The sequence below is a fragment of the Schistocerca gregaria genome, unplaced genomic scaffold (assembly GCF_023897955.1).
Source record: "Schistocerca gregaria isolate iqSchGreg1 unplaced genomic scaffold, iqSchGreg1.2 ptg000166l, whole genome shotgun sequence".
Lineage (NCBI taxonomy): Eukaryota > Metazoa > Arthropoda > Insecta > Orthoptera > Acrididae > Schistocerca > Schistocerca gregaria.
In genome coordinates this window covers 2,920,923-2,933,984 of record NW_026061722.1, presented here as the reverse complement: position 1 = coordinate 2,933,984, position 13,062 = coordinate 2,920,923, and the positions used below count along the sequence as shown (strand labels likewise).

Here is a 13,062-nt window from a genome sequence, read left to right as displayed (position 1 = left end):
GTTATTAAAGTGGCATACATCACTTTTCCCATTTTTTCTGTAATAACGCAGTATTTAAGAGCTATGGAAATCTTACGAATAAAAATTACTCGTCTTTTTTAAAAAAGGTTTATTTGAAAACTAAAAATTTTACTACGACAACTGTGGCTAATTGGTATATCTGTTTTTACGTGGTTATCAGGAAAATATAAAAAGATACTTGTTATAACCGAGAGCAAACAAATACCGAAAGACATCGGTTATTCAGAACTAAAATACCCATGTCGTTTTAACTGATCGGTTTTTCTATCTCTAAACTGCAGTGTCGCCACAGAAAAGTGTGTCGTTCCATCAATGTACATAGCAACGTTGAGATATGTATGTGTTTATGCGCAATATCGGCAAATGGAAACACGAAGAGGTAATAAGCACATGAGCGATAGAATTTATTTCACAGTCAGAAAAGTCGAGTGACAGACAAGACTGAATCACTGTAATAGAAATTATATGGAAAGCTGTGTAAAGGAAAATTTCCAGTTCTTTCGTGGATTCCAAAATTGAAGCAAATTCCGGGACATCAAGGTGACATAGTCTTATACGGATAGTATTCCATGACTAACGTAATTGGCCCACATACTGTACTGGTATACTGATAATATTACACTACTAAGGTAATTTACCTGAAATAATTTACAAACATGTTACTATAACATTCGCTACTACTCATTACGCTAATTGACCTTCAGCCATTAAGCGCAAGCGCAGATCTCAGTTATGATACGTGCGCCATCCAAAAATTTATCAAGGTGGTAACTCAACACAACTACAAACGATCATTGTGTGCAAAATAAATAGAACACCTCATAAGAAGAACATGACGGGTTTGAATCATTCCCACCGCAAAGGATGAAAAAATCAGGCTTGCACATAAGACCACTTGATAACTAACCAGAAATTCAGATTAGTTGTAGCTTCGGTGACAATCGCCTTTTTTACATTTTCCCCGTAAACTAGATAATTATGAAACGTAACAACTACTCTAAAATATCTGCAGCAACGGACTTGCCGCGGAGGTTGCATCGGTTCACGTGAAATCACCGAAGTTAAGTGCGTTGTCGGGCGTTGAAGGCACTTGGATGGGTGATCATCCAGGCCGCCTCATGATGCCAATCGAGGAGCTACTCGACCCAATAGTAGCGGCTCCGGTCAAAGAAAACCATCATAACGACCGGGAGAACAGTGTGCTGATCCCCGCCCCTCCTGTTCACATCCTCCACGGATGATGACACGGCGGTCGGATGGTGCTGTCCCAGTAGGTCACCCGTGGCTTGAAGACGGAGTACTTATAAAGCAACTACTCTCCAGTGGATGGTCGAACTACTGAGACCTTGATGCCTGGCATCAATAACAGATGGCAGCACAAGAGGTTGGCTTACGCCTACTGCCGAATTTTGCGATCTGTCGTAAGCCTGCGTAAGCACGTGGGGCCTTCCGTCTTAAGTGCAAGCATATCCATTGCGTTTTCTGCCGCGCGACTTGAGTGGAATGTTTCATTATTTCTGAAATATTATAGAAATGGTTTTCGTTGTATATCCTCACCATCGGTACTGAATTTACTGTAAAATTACTTGCTCACTTTTCGGAACTTCCGTTCATAGTAAATCGATACTATTTGAAGCCGTGGTAGACACGAGTCTAGTGTGCTTCACCTTCAGCACCTTCTGTGCCAGTCTCGGTTCCTATGTCCCTGATTTCACAACGAACAGTTCGTTGTCTACTGAGTATACTGTCTGTTGCACGACACTATCCCTCCCACGCTGCTAAATGTAGGTCGTCGGCAAAATATGACTGCAGTGGAACAAGGGCGTCTGCAGAAATTTCCCCAGGAGGTGGTGGTGGCATTGTTAGTGGTGTGTGTGTGTGTGTGTGTGTGTGTGTGTGTGTGTGTGTGTGTGTGCGTGTGTGTGTGTGTGTGTGGAGGCCATTACTATGAAATTCACACAGTCCAGACCGCCAAGGAAAATAAACCTTGAGATTTGGAAAGGTTGTTGATCTTATACCGCTTATACTGCATATTTCGAAATTCCACCTCTAAGGGGGATACACAGGAAATTAAAGGATTTTTGAAACATGTAGCTATTAAGGTAATTTTGAAGCTAGGCAGACGAAAATTTGTATCTGGTTTCTAGGTCAGAAATAAAGAAATATGTGTTCCAGTATTATTGGGAATTTAACCTCTATGAGGTGAAATAGTAGGTGAACATTTTATCTTGAGATAAAAAATTATGGAAGGACTATGGAAGTATTTTTAAGGCTATATCTACGAAAATTGGTATTTGACTTCAAGGTTACAAATAAGAAAATACGTATTTTCGTGTTTTTGGAAGTTCAACCCCTAAGGGGATGAAATAGAGTGAGCTGGTGCGTTTCTGGCGCCAGTTTCCGTCGATCGATGTTTCGATCTTTGAGTCGCGGTCCAGAGGACACTGCTCGCTAACCGACTGTAGTAGTTCTCTGTGCGGCCCAACATCGGGCTTACCGCGCTTACACTGGACACAGTTGCCAACAAATCGCATGCCATCACCATATAGGTTGGGCCAAAACATGTGTTCCCGAACTCTGTTCAAGGTCTTGTAGAACCCCAAATGATCCCCTACCGCCGAATCGTGGAAATATCTGAGTGCCATGCTAACTCGTTCCTGTGGAGTACAGACCTTCCCTTCACCACGGTTGTCTTCCCCTTTACACAAGACACCCCCCCCCCACCCCACCCCCCGAAGACCTCGCCATCCGCCAACTGCTGCCGAATCGGTCCCCACCCGGGGTCCTCGGCCTGTTTGCCGGCTAAGTCGCAGAAGAAGCCGGGTGTCTCGGAGAGAAGGAAATTGACCCCCAGATCCGGCTCCACGTGGCCCTTGCCTTCCCCAGACTCTGCCGCGAACATACGGATAAGAGCGTCGCCAATTCATTGTCTCTGCCACTAATATGGCGAACCTGGAGATAAGTCTCGTCATCTTAACTTCGGTATGATTTTTAGCGATCTTATTAATCAAAGTTTAAGGGCTGGCACTGGCCAAGTAACTCACGGAGGCTCATTGGTTTCAGTCCAGTTGTATTGCTCACCTGTTCTCCAGATAGGGTTGTGTAGTTTATGTCTCAGAAAATTGTCTGCTCTTGATGTGTGTTGTGTTAGAGATAACTGGCAGCGGTCGACGCTAGCATACTGGGAGCAGAGCACCACGGCGGCAGAGAGATATTTGAGGCCATGTCCTCTCCTTTACATCTTGGGTTATGTTGTCACTTTTGCGTGATTCCATCTTTCCGGTGCTGAACTATAGCATCCAAAGTTCAATTGCATTGCCATGTTGAGTATATTTCTATGTCATTCTCTGCCTCGTGGATCTCTTGTATTGATTTGAATCCTTGGTCTGCTCGCGTCTATCGCCAATTCACACGAAATATTGAAGCAACCTTATTTTAAGGGTATTGTCATAGAGTCATGTTCTAGTTGTAATCATTCTAAGAATATTGTTGATTAATCAACTGAGTAAGTAAATTTGAAGGTCCGTTTAGTCAAAATTAAAGGACCCCCTTAATTGTTTTAGTCATTTTTATACAGTTTTGTTTAGGAAAGTTGGCAAGCCGAACGTTAAATATCTGTATTCTTACGCTTAATCTGTTTCTCCCCTGATTGCAAGTAGTGAGAGTTCTGCTATGAATTTTATGGACATTTGTGCTATTTAAGTAAAGCTTTACCTAAGTATATATACCTAGTCATATTCAAATTTCAAGTTTTACGGGTCTCGTTCCACTTAACGAAATTTATTTATTATTTGTCCAACTGATCTGGCCTTGTGATTTTATAATGCTTTTGATTGTAATAAAATATGTAGCAACTACAACGGATTACTATTGTGATTTTGGTGTGTCACTACCATACCCCATATCACAGAGGATGAAATGTTTCATGAAATATATGAAAATCTGTTTTTGATACATTCAACGATTAAGAGGGTGGAATATAGGATGTAATGTTTTATGAAAGTATTTCAGTGCGAAAGAGTTTTTAAAGCGAAATCTATGAATATTGTGTTATTGAAAACTACGTGTTTCACTGTTTTTGGAACTACAACCTCCAAGAAGGTGCAATAGGGGCACAGGTTTCACTGACCCATAGCCTTCCAGCCCAACCTGCAAAGTATACGGACTTGAAATTTGATGAAGGTGTAAATCTTACGCTGAAAGCATCATTTAAGAAGAGATTGTTCGAAATTTCACTCCTATGGGGGTGAAACATGGGTTGAAAGTCTTTTTTTTTAAATATGTCCCTATGTCCCTATTGAAGCTATAACTACAAAACTACGAAAATTGACATTTGGTGTCTCAGTCAGATACAAAAAAGAAACAGGTTTTTAGCATTTTCCGAAATTCTTCCATTGGGGGATAAAATAATTAGTGAAGGTTTTTTGAAAATAAATCATTATTAAAGAACTACTGAAGCATTTTTATAGCTACATCTATGAAAATAGGTATTTGACATCTCGGTTGGATGTAAAAAAAATGTGTTTCGTTGCTTTTGGAAATTTAACTCACTAATAGAGTGAAATAGGGGATGTAATGTTTTATGAAATATTTCACTATGAAAGCATTTTTAGAATTAAATGGATGAAGATTTGAATTTGGCTCCTCGGCTCTAAATAGAAGAATACGTGTTTAATTGTTTTTGAAAACCCAACCCCTAAAGGGTGTGAGATGTTTCAGAAAATGGTTCATTATGAAAGGATTGCTAAATATATCTGACAATTCGTAATCGGCTAATATGTTACAATTTTTAAAAACTACGTGTTTTTCTGGTTTTGGAACTTCGAGCATAAGGGGATGAAAATTTTAATGAAATATTTATTGCGTTATATTAAAATATTTTAAATCCGCATCTATGAAAACCGGTATTTCACTTCTCAATTAGATATAAAGAAATAGGCGTTAGGGAATGAAAGACTGTACGGAGATATCACCACAAGAATACAAACGGCTTGATTAACAAAAACCTTGGACTCCAGCTGTCAGCATTGCTTTTTGATCATTCAGTAAAAGACCATGCTTCAACGGCGCTAAGTTTAGAAAGTTTAGAAAGTGTTGCAGTTTATAAAAGACATAAAAAAACGATTAAAGAAAAAAATTCTTTGCAGACCATGAACGGTCTACGCAAGTAAAGAAGCGGATGATGAGCTAGCTCTTTATGCAAATGAGTTGGTCAGTTTAAGTTCCGAGACATGTCATGCAGCAGGAACGGAATCCTATAGTTGCTACGATTGGCTAAAGGAAAAGTTTTGCAGAATCACTCGAAATCACTTCTGCAAGTGGCTAAGAATCTCGTAATGAATAAAAATTCTGTACTGAGAATTCCAAGGTGGGAGATGCAAGATTCCTCCCCCCCCCCCCCTTCCCCCTCCTCACAATGCTATCCTTCTTTCCCTACAGCAAAATAAATAATTAAATAAATAAATAAAACTAGAGAAATTTCTACTGTAAAACTATTTGCATACAAGAGAACGGCCCTTGAAATTTAACTCTTCAAAGTTTTAAGCCCTGCTCATTCCGGATATTGATTAGAAAGTGTTAATCCACATGTGAAACCTGAGTATATAATCCCTGTGACATTTGATCAACGGTGTTCCATAAGGACAGGTTCTCATTCAAAACGTTCGAAAATTCAATTTCTTTGTAGTTGCATTTTTTAAAGGTGTACTTGTCTAGACTCTTGGAACAGAAAGTTTTTTTTTTTTAATCCGTGCTTTACAAAAGTTTCTACAGTCCATTGTTTGAAGCAGTGTCACGGCTGCCATGAGCCGCGCGGGGTACCCGCCATGTGTCCAACGCCTTGTCACGGTTCGCGCGGCTCCCCCTGTTGGAGGTTCGAGTCCTCCCTCGGGCATGGTTGTGTGTGTGTTGTCCTTAGCATAAGTTACTGTAAGTAGTGTGTAAACATAGGGACTGATGGTTCAAATGGCTCTGAGCACTTTGGGACTTAACATCTGAGGTCATCAGTTTCCTAGAACTTAGAACGACTTAAACCTAACTAAATTAAGGACATCACACACACCCATGCTCGAGGCAGGATTTGAACCTGCGACCGTAGCGGTCGCGTGGCTCCCGACTGAAGCGCCTACAACCGCTCGGCCACATCGGCCGGTCTATCATGTATTCTAGAAGAGTTGCAAGGTCGTCAGTGGCGCCTGTTCTTTCGAGAGCAGTTACTATCTTCATATCTATGGTTAAACGTTACCCAGCCATTGACCTTCGTCTGTGCGAATGCGCACAGGTTGCCGGAACTCTTACGGGAATCGTCACCTTAGTGTGAGCCAGTAATGAGTGGATGGACAAATACCTATTAAGTACATTACGTATGCGGATTGTGGACGGTTGGGGATGTGAGTCTCACGGGAAGCGTGCGAGGGATAAATTCCTGCAGTCGTGCTGTTCATGTGTGCCCTCGATGGCTCAGATGGATTGAGCGTCTGCCTTGTAAGCAGGAGATTCTGGGTTCGAGTCCCAGTAGGGGCACACTTTTCAGCTGTCCCCATCGAAGTATATCAACAACACCTGTCGGCAGCTGAGGGTTTCAATTAATTATCAGTTGTGAAGGTGATTCGATGAACCCTTTGCCAGGCACTTAAATGTGTTTTGCAGGGTATCCATATAGATGTAGATGATAACTCGTCCCGTGTCGCACGTGCTCAAAATGATTCATACTGCAGAATGCATGCAAACATACTCACCGAAAATACGGACGAATATCAAGTGCAGGCTGCCGAGTGCTGCATATCCAGCTTTGACAGATCGGCTTTTCCTGCCAAGAAGAACAGGAAGTTGCTGTCTAGGAACAATCAGAGGTAGAGGAAGGGTTGATAAATACTCCTTGACTTGCAGACTAAACGTAAATAACGAAAATACATTTTTGGTAAAAATTGGTCAAAACATAATCGGTTGCCCTCCGTATTGGATTAGCTGTTTTGAATATTGAAAATCTGACTTCAGATTCGTTTTCAGCGACATTAAAAATATATATGTAACACTCAGTTCATGCAAATCGAAGTAATAATATAACTAAATGTTTTCCCTAAACTTTGAACACATTTTTTTCGGGTAACTATTTTCTCAGAACGGCATGCAGCATAAATTAAAAGTGGTTCGTTCTCTTAACATCTACCTCTGACCCCTAAAAGTAAACACTTTTCTTAGGAACTTATAGCTATAATATGACATTTGTTAATATTAACTAATTTTTGTGTAGGCATAAGGAGTGAAACAAACCCTCAAAAATCGAACTCAAAGTTCGAATTAGCACTGTATCGTTAAATTTAAGGTTGTTTCATTGCGGTTAGGTATACGCTCCCATAAATTTTATGTTTTATCGACTGATGTTATCCATTTTCAATTTCAGAGGAATAATGTAGTATCAACTGATGTTACCCATTTTTGAATTCAGGTAACATATGAGGTGCCACACTGCACGCGCTCTGCGTACTCCAGTCTCGCAGGCCCTTGATCAAATCATAATTACGGGCGCCATTTTTTATTGAAAATCTAAAATTAAGCTCATAGTATTATCACTCGTAATTCCCAAACAGATCTTTCGAATGTATTTTCATTGTCTCAAAAAGAATTTCAAATGTACCCTTTTTTGCTCATTTGTATGAGAACCTGGCCGTAACGCCGGAATATAGTCACGAGATTTTTTTTCAGAGACGCTGTACGTTCGCGAGAAGACTTTCATTCTGCGCGTGTCGAAGGACATTCCTCAGATATTACTGTGTGTGTGCTACTCAGTCGTGCCATTTAAGTGTACATCTTTGCATAGTTTTCCTTTCACGATGTAAACAGTGTTCCGCTCAGTTGCTAACTGGCCAGTGAGTGGTTCCGAAGGTATCGGATGTGCGGTGCGTTCGGTCTGCTAGGACAACAGCAGACTAGCGTGGTGCGATGGCAGAAGCAGACACTGAGGGAGCTAGCTGCTGGGACGTCAGCGAACAATTTATGCCAAGTAAGACGAAGAGGACTATTCTAAAATTACGAGCCGTCTCAAAAGTGTTTACCATTGGTAAATCTTGCTGTTGAGTATGACAAAACTGGCAGTTTTGCCTAGAGATACATTAGAGAGAGCTACAGGAAATCCCCCCACCCCCCTCAATGAATTTTTGGTTGTGATGACAGGCCGATTGGTAGTGTAGCCCGAGATCTAAGTTAGGTTGGAAGGTGGTAATTTGATTGAGAGTTGTTTACGCCAACGATTATGAATGCCGACTAAACGTTGTGCGAGCAGATTGCCCTGTAGCGTAGCCTAGCGTTTCCGTCCGCGCCACATTTAACACACTTTCTCTAACTGTGTACAAAAGTCTCACAACAGCCACGATAACTACGTTTCTGGTGGGGGGAGGGTACAGTCCACTATGTAACTTTCACTGCAAATTTTAGTAACCGCATAAACTAACCTTAATAGAAGCGTAATTTTAACTATATTTCCTTTTGCGGGAAAATAATGGTTCTCCTCTTTCGGCAGCAACTGTAATATGTAGGCGACTTATTAGTTTTTTTTAACTCTGAATCATGATCTCAATAGACGCAGTGCTTTTTTTACGTTACTTGATTTGTGGTCTATAGTAAACAATGCAACGAATTGGTAAATTCTTTGAAGTTTGACGTGTGTTACATAGACGACGTCTGCAATGTTCGTAAGGCCAAGTTTGCATATATTCGGTGTCTGTTTTTTTGGCCATGTACTGTATAATTAAAGGGAGGAGGATTATGTTCAAGGAGCAGTGCATTAGCAGTCTATGGAGAAATTGAGAATTTGGATCTAAAGAACGGCATGCTCGGGCAGTTCGTGCTATTCTGTTGACCACTGTGTAATTCGGACACAGTGATCATTGCCTCTCCCTCGTAACCAGGGGACTCGGGTGCTAATCCTGGTCTGGCACAAATTTTCAACAGTGCCCATTGACTAAAGTCTGTGCCCATTGTCAGCTAATGTCATTGTTTCGGTGTTAAATTGTATTTTGTTCACGATACGTAGTTTGGCTTTTTCATGGATAACAGCTTTGAAAAGCGTACAGGTTATATTGATATTTGCTCGTCGTTAGTCCAAGGCAACTATAGCGATTTATAAACACAGTTGTAGTTCGTATTAAGCCTACATACGTAATTGTGTCCTGTGTTTCTTTACCAAGAACTACTTCGTAAGTAATTCCCCTGTAGTGGTATTTTGTTTTAGTATTTTGTTTAAATATTTATAGACTGCAGGCTTGGATGAAATATGAAACACATGTCCGAAGTTCCTGTTGATACTGCAGATACTGTTTCATCCGTACTAGGGGCCAAAACATTTCATCTAATACAGAAGGACACAATTTGTCTCGAGATTTAGCAATTTTTCGTAATAGAGGCCTTGCTTCGATATGTTTTTCTCTAATTCTTGTTTGGATTTAATCTTAAAACACACTAACTCTTCCACCACTTATTCGATATGTGGTTTTATCCATTTCGTAGCCTAGAGTTCCTAAACGGTCGATAATATTAATGATTTCCTTTCTCAATTATATTTTCTGTAAATCTCCTGTTTATGGTTATTGCTAACATGTTTCACGTTCTCACTTTTATTATTTTTATTTTTCTAGTTTTGTGCCTTGTAGCCAAATTTTCTTTGAATCTGGTTTCTAATTCTGAAATAGTAACAGTTGAAGTTCAAGAGAAGATTGCGGTCTATTTGAGGAGAGTGGCTTGGAGATTTTTTATAACAGACGTATACAGGTAATGGGGATCCTTACCTATATACATTTACTTCGAGTGTGATGTAGCCCATTCTCTTGTCATGATCTCGGCTGTATCGTAGCACATTGTCTCGGTTAGGTTGGAGATTTCTGTTGAGAGTTGCCGAAGTCAACGAAAGTGATTACAAAGTAAAGACTGTGCTAACAGAACGACCTGTAGCGTAGTCCAACACGTTCTTTCTGTCCTTTTAAAGCCTCTTTTAATTAAAAATAACTAAAGCTGCAAGATACAATCACAAAAACTGTATTACGTAATAGAGTAATCCCAGACTATTGTTGTGTAAGTTGTGTGCGTACACTATTTTTTTTGTCAGTGAATATACATTTTTTTACTCATTTGCTGGGTTTCAATTTTCCCCGTTTTCTGGCAAAAAACCTTTTCCTGTGAAGGGCCCATTAGCTTGTCGGTTATATTTGTGACTTTCTCGACGGTCAGTAATTTCCTGATAGTCCATCCACCGGCGTCATTGTTAACATCGGATATAGATTTTAGTATTAGGAAGGCTAATATGAAGCTAATGCATAAGTAGGTCGAATAATTAATAAAAATAGGAATGCGGGTAAGCTACTACAAACAGCATAGTGAACGCATTGTTGTGGCCAAGATAGCCACGAATCCCACGCCTACCAAAGTCGTAAAAGTAGTCCGCAGATGATGAAGAAATTGATGAAATGTGTGATGAGATAAAAGAAATCATTCGGATAGTGATGGGAGATGAAAATTTAATATTAATGGGTGACTGGAATTCGACAGTAGGAAATGGAAGAAAAGGAAACGTAGTAGGTGAATATGGAATGGGGGTAAAAAATGAAAGAGGAAGCCGCCTGGTAGGTTTTTGCCCAGAGCATAACTTAATCATAGCTAACACTTGGTTCAAAAATCATGAAAGAAGATTGTATACGTGGAAGAGACCTGGAGATACTGCAATATTTCATATATATTATATAATGGTAAGACAGAGATTTAGGAACCAGATTTTAAATTGTAAGACATTTCCAGGGGCAAATGTGGACTCTGATCACAATATATTGATTATGAACTGTAGATTAAACTGAAGAAACTGGAAAAAGGTGGGAATTTAAGGAGATGGGACCTGAAAGAACTGACAGAATCAGAAGTTGTAGAGTGTTTCAGGAAGATCATTAGGGAACGATCTACGGGAATGGGGGAAAGTAATACAGTGTGATGAGGGATCTGAGTGGTGTACTGTCAAGGGGGAGGGGGTTCCTCAGGGATCAGTGTTGGGGCCGCTCCAGTTCCTTATTTATATAAATGATATGCCCTCAAGTATTACGGGTAACTCTAAAATATTTCTGTTTGCTGATGACACTAGCTTGGTAGTAAAGGATGTTGGGTGCAACATTGACTCCGTTTCAAGTAGTGCAGTACATGACCTCAGTCCATGGCTTGTAGAAATTAAACTAACGTTAAATCACAGTAAGCTTCAGTTTTTACATTTTCTAACACACAATTCAACAAAACCTGACGTTTTAATTTCACAGCATGGGCATATGATTGGTGAAACTGAACGGTTCACATTCCTAGGTGTTCAAATAAATAGTAAGATGTCGTGGAAAGCCCACGTTCAGGATCTTGTTCAAAGACTTAATACTGCCATTTTCACTATTGGAACGGTGCCGAAAGTGAGTGATACTTCGACAAGTAAATTAGTCTACTTTGCTTATTTCCATTCACTTATGTCGTATGGTATTATGTTTTTGGGTAACTCTTCCCATTCTAGAAGGATATTTTTGGCTCAGAAACTGGAGGTTCGGGCAAAAAGTGGTGTGAGTTCACGAACCTCTTGTCGACTTCTGTTCAGGGAGTCTGGGTATTTTGACATTGGCCTCTCAATATGTATATTCCTTATTGTCGTTTCTTGTTACCAATATTAGTTTATTTCCAACAATAAGCAGCTTTCACTTGGTTAATACTCGGCAGAAATCAAACCTCCATTTGGATCGGACTTCCTTAACTCATGTGCAAAAATGTGTGCAGTATACTGCTGCATCAATTTTCAATAAGCTGCCACTCGAATTCAAAACTCTTAGCAGTAATCCACGCGCTTTCAAATCGAAACTGGAGTGTTTCCTCATGGGTCACTCCTTCTATTCTGTCGAGGAATTAATTGAAAAATTAAGCTGATTCTCATTGTACTGCTGATAGCGTTTGCTTAAACTTATGGACTGATTTTCTCTCAGGTTCATGAACATGTATTTCTATCTGTTATTACTTTTTTGTTGTAAGTTCATGTGTCGCCCTAACCGCCGGCTGCTTCACGTCTGCTGTGCAGCGAGCTACCTTAATTTAAGTATTAACTCTATTTTTCTTACTTGTCACTTCTTCTTCCGTGTGTTTTTGCTTTTAGGAAGCTTTAATTGTCGAGTGCTACTAATAGTGTTACATAGATTTCGTGTTTGTTTTGAATACAGTCAGAGAGAGTCCTTGTAGTCAGCCATAGTGCCAGTAGTGCTAGTGTTTGTTTTGAATACAGTCCAGAGACAGGTAGTGCTATTTTCATTGTTTTCCACAAGAAGTGGTTAGCAATCACAGTTTAGTCAGTAATCAATCGCCTTTAGTGAATTAGCAGTCTACTTAAAAGTTGATTATGTCTCTTCGGTAAATTGATTCCTTAGGATGGATAGGATGTGTAACTGCTGTGTACGGACGCTGGCCACTCTTCGCGAACAGCTGAGCGTGTTGATGGCCGCGGTCAGCCGTCTTCAGGCTGCTGCCTCGGAGTGTAGCGGCAGTGGGGAGTCTGGTGCGTCGCATGGTGCACCCCAGGTATTAGATGCTTCACCCACTGTCCCTGCTGTCGAGAGATCTTCGCGGGTACCGGGCGCGGTTGGGCCACCCTCTCCCCAAGGGGAGTGGCGGGTTCAGTGGCGTTCGCGGCGCACGAGGCGGAGGGTCAATGTGGAGGCTGGCCGTGTGGCATCGCCCGCTCTGCCTGTGAATGGACATGTGGCTGCTCCTTCAGCAAGGTCCGAGCAGGCACACGGGGGGAGGGGTTTATTAGTTATTGGGAGCTCCAACGTTAGGCTAGTGATGGAGCTCCTTAGGGAAATGTTATAGTTCTGGGAGGAGATTTTAATTTTGCTGGATATAGACTGGGAAACGTTGATAACGGGTGGCAGGGACAAAGAATCCATTGAAATATTTTTAAGTGCTTTATCTGAAAACTACCTTGAGCAGTTAAACAGAGAACCGACTCGTGGCGATAATATATTAGACCTTCTGGTGACAAACAGA

The 13,062-nt window shown here is 40.7% G+C and overlaps 1 non-coding gene across 1 annotated transcript; it reads left to right on the top strand.

The window, feature by feature from the left end:
* The first annotated feature begins 6,468 nt into the window (after positions 1-6,468).
* Positions 6,469-6,543, top strand: Trnat-ugu (transfer RNA threonine (anticodon UGU)). The gene has a single exon. It is a non-coding gene; the product is annotated as a tRNA-Thr (tRNA).
* The last annotated feature ends 6,519 nt before the right edge of the window (positions 6,544-13,062 follow it).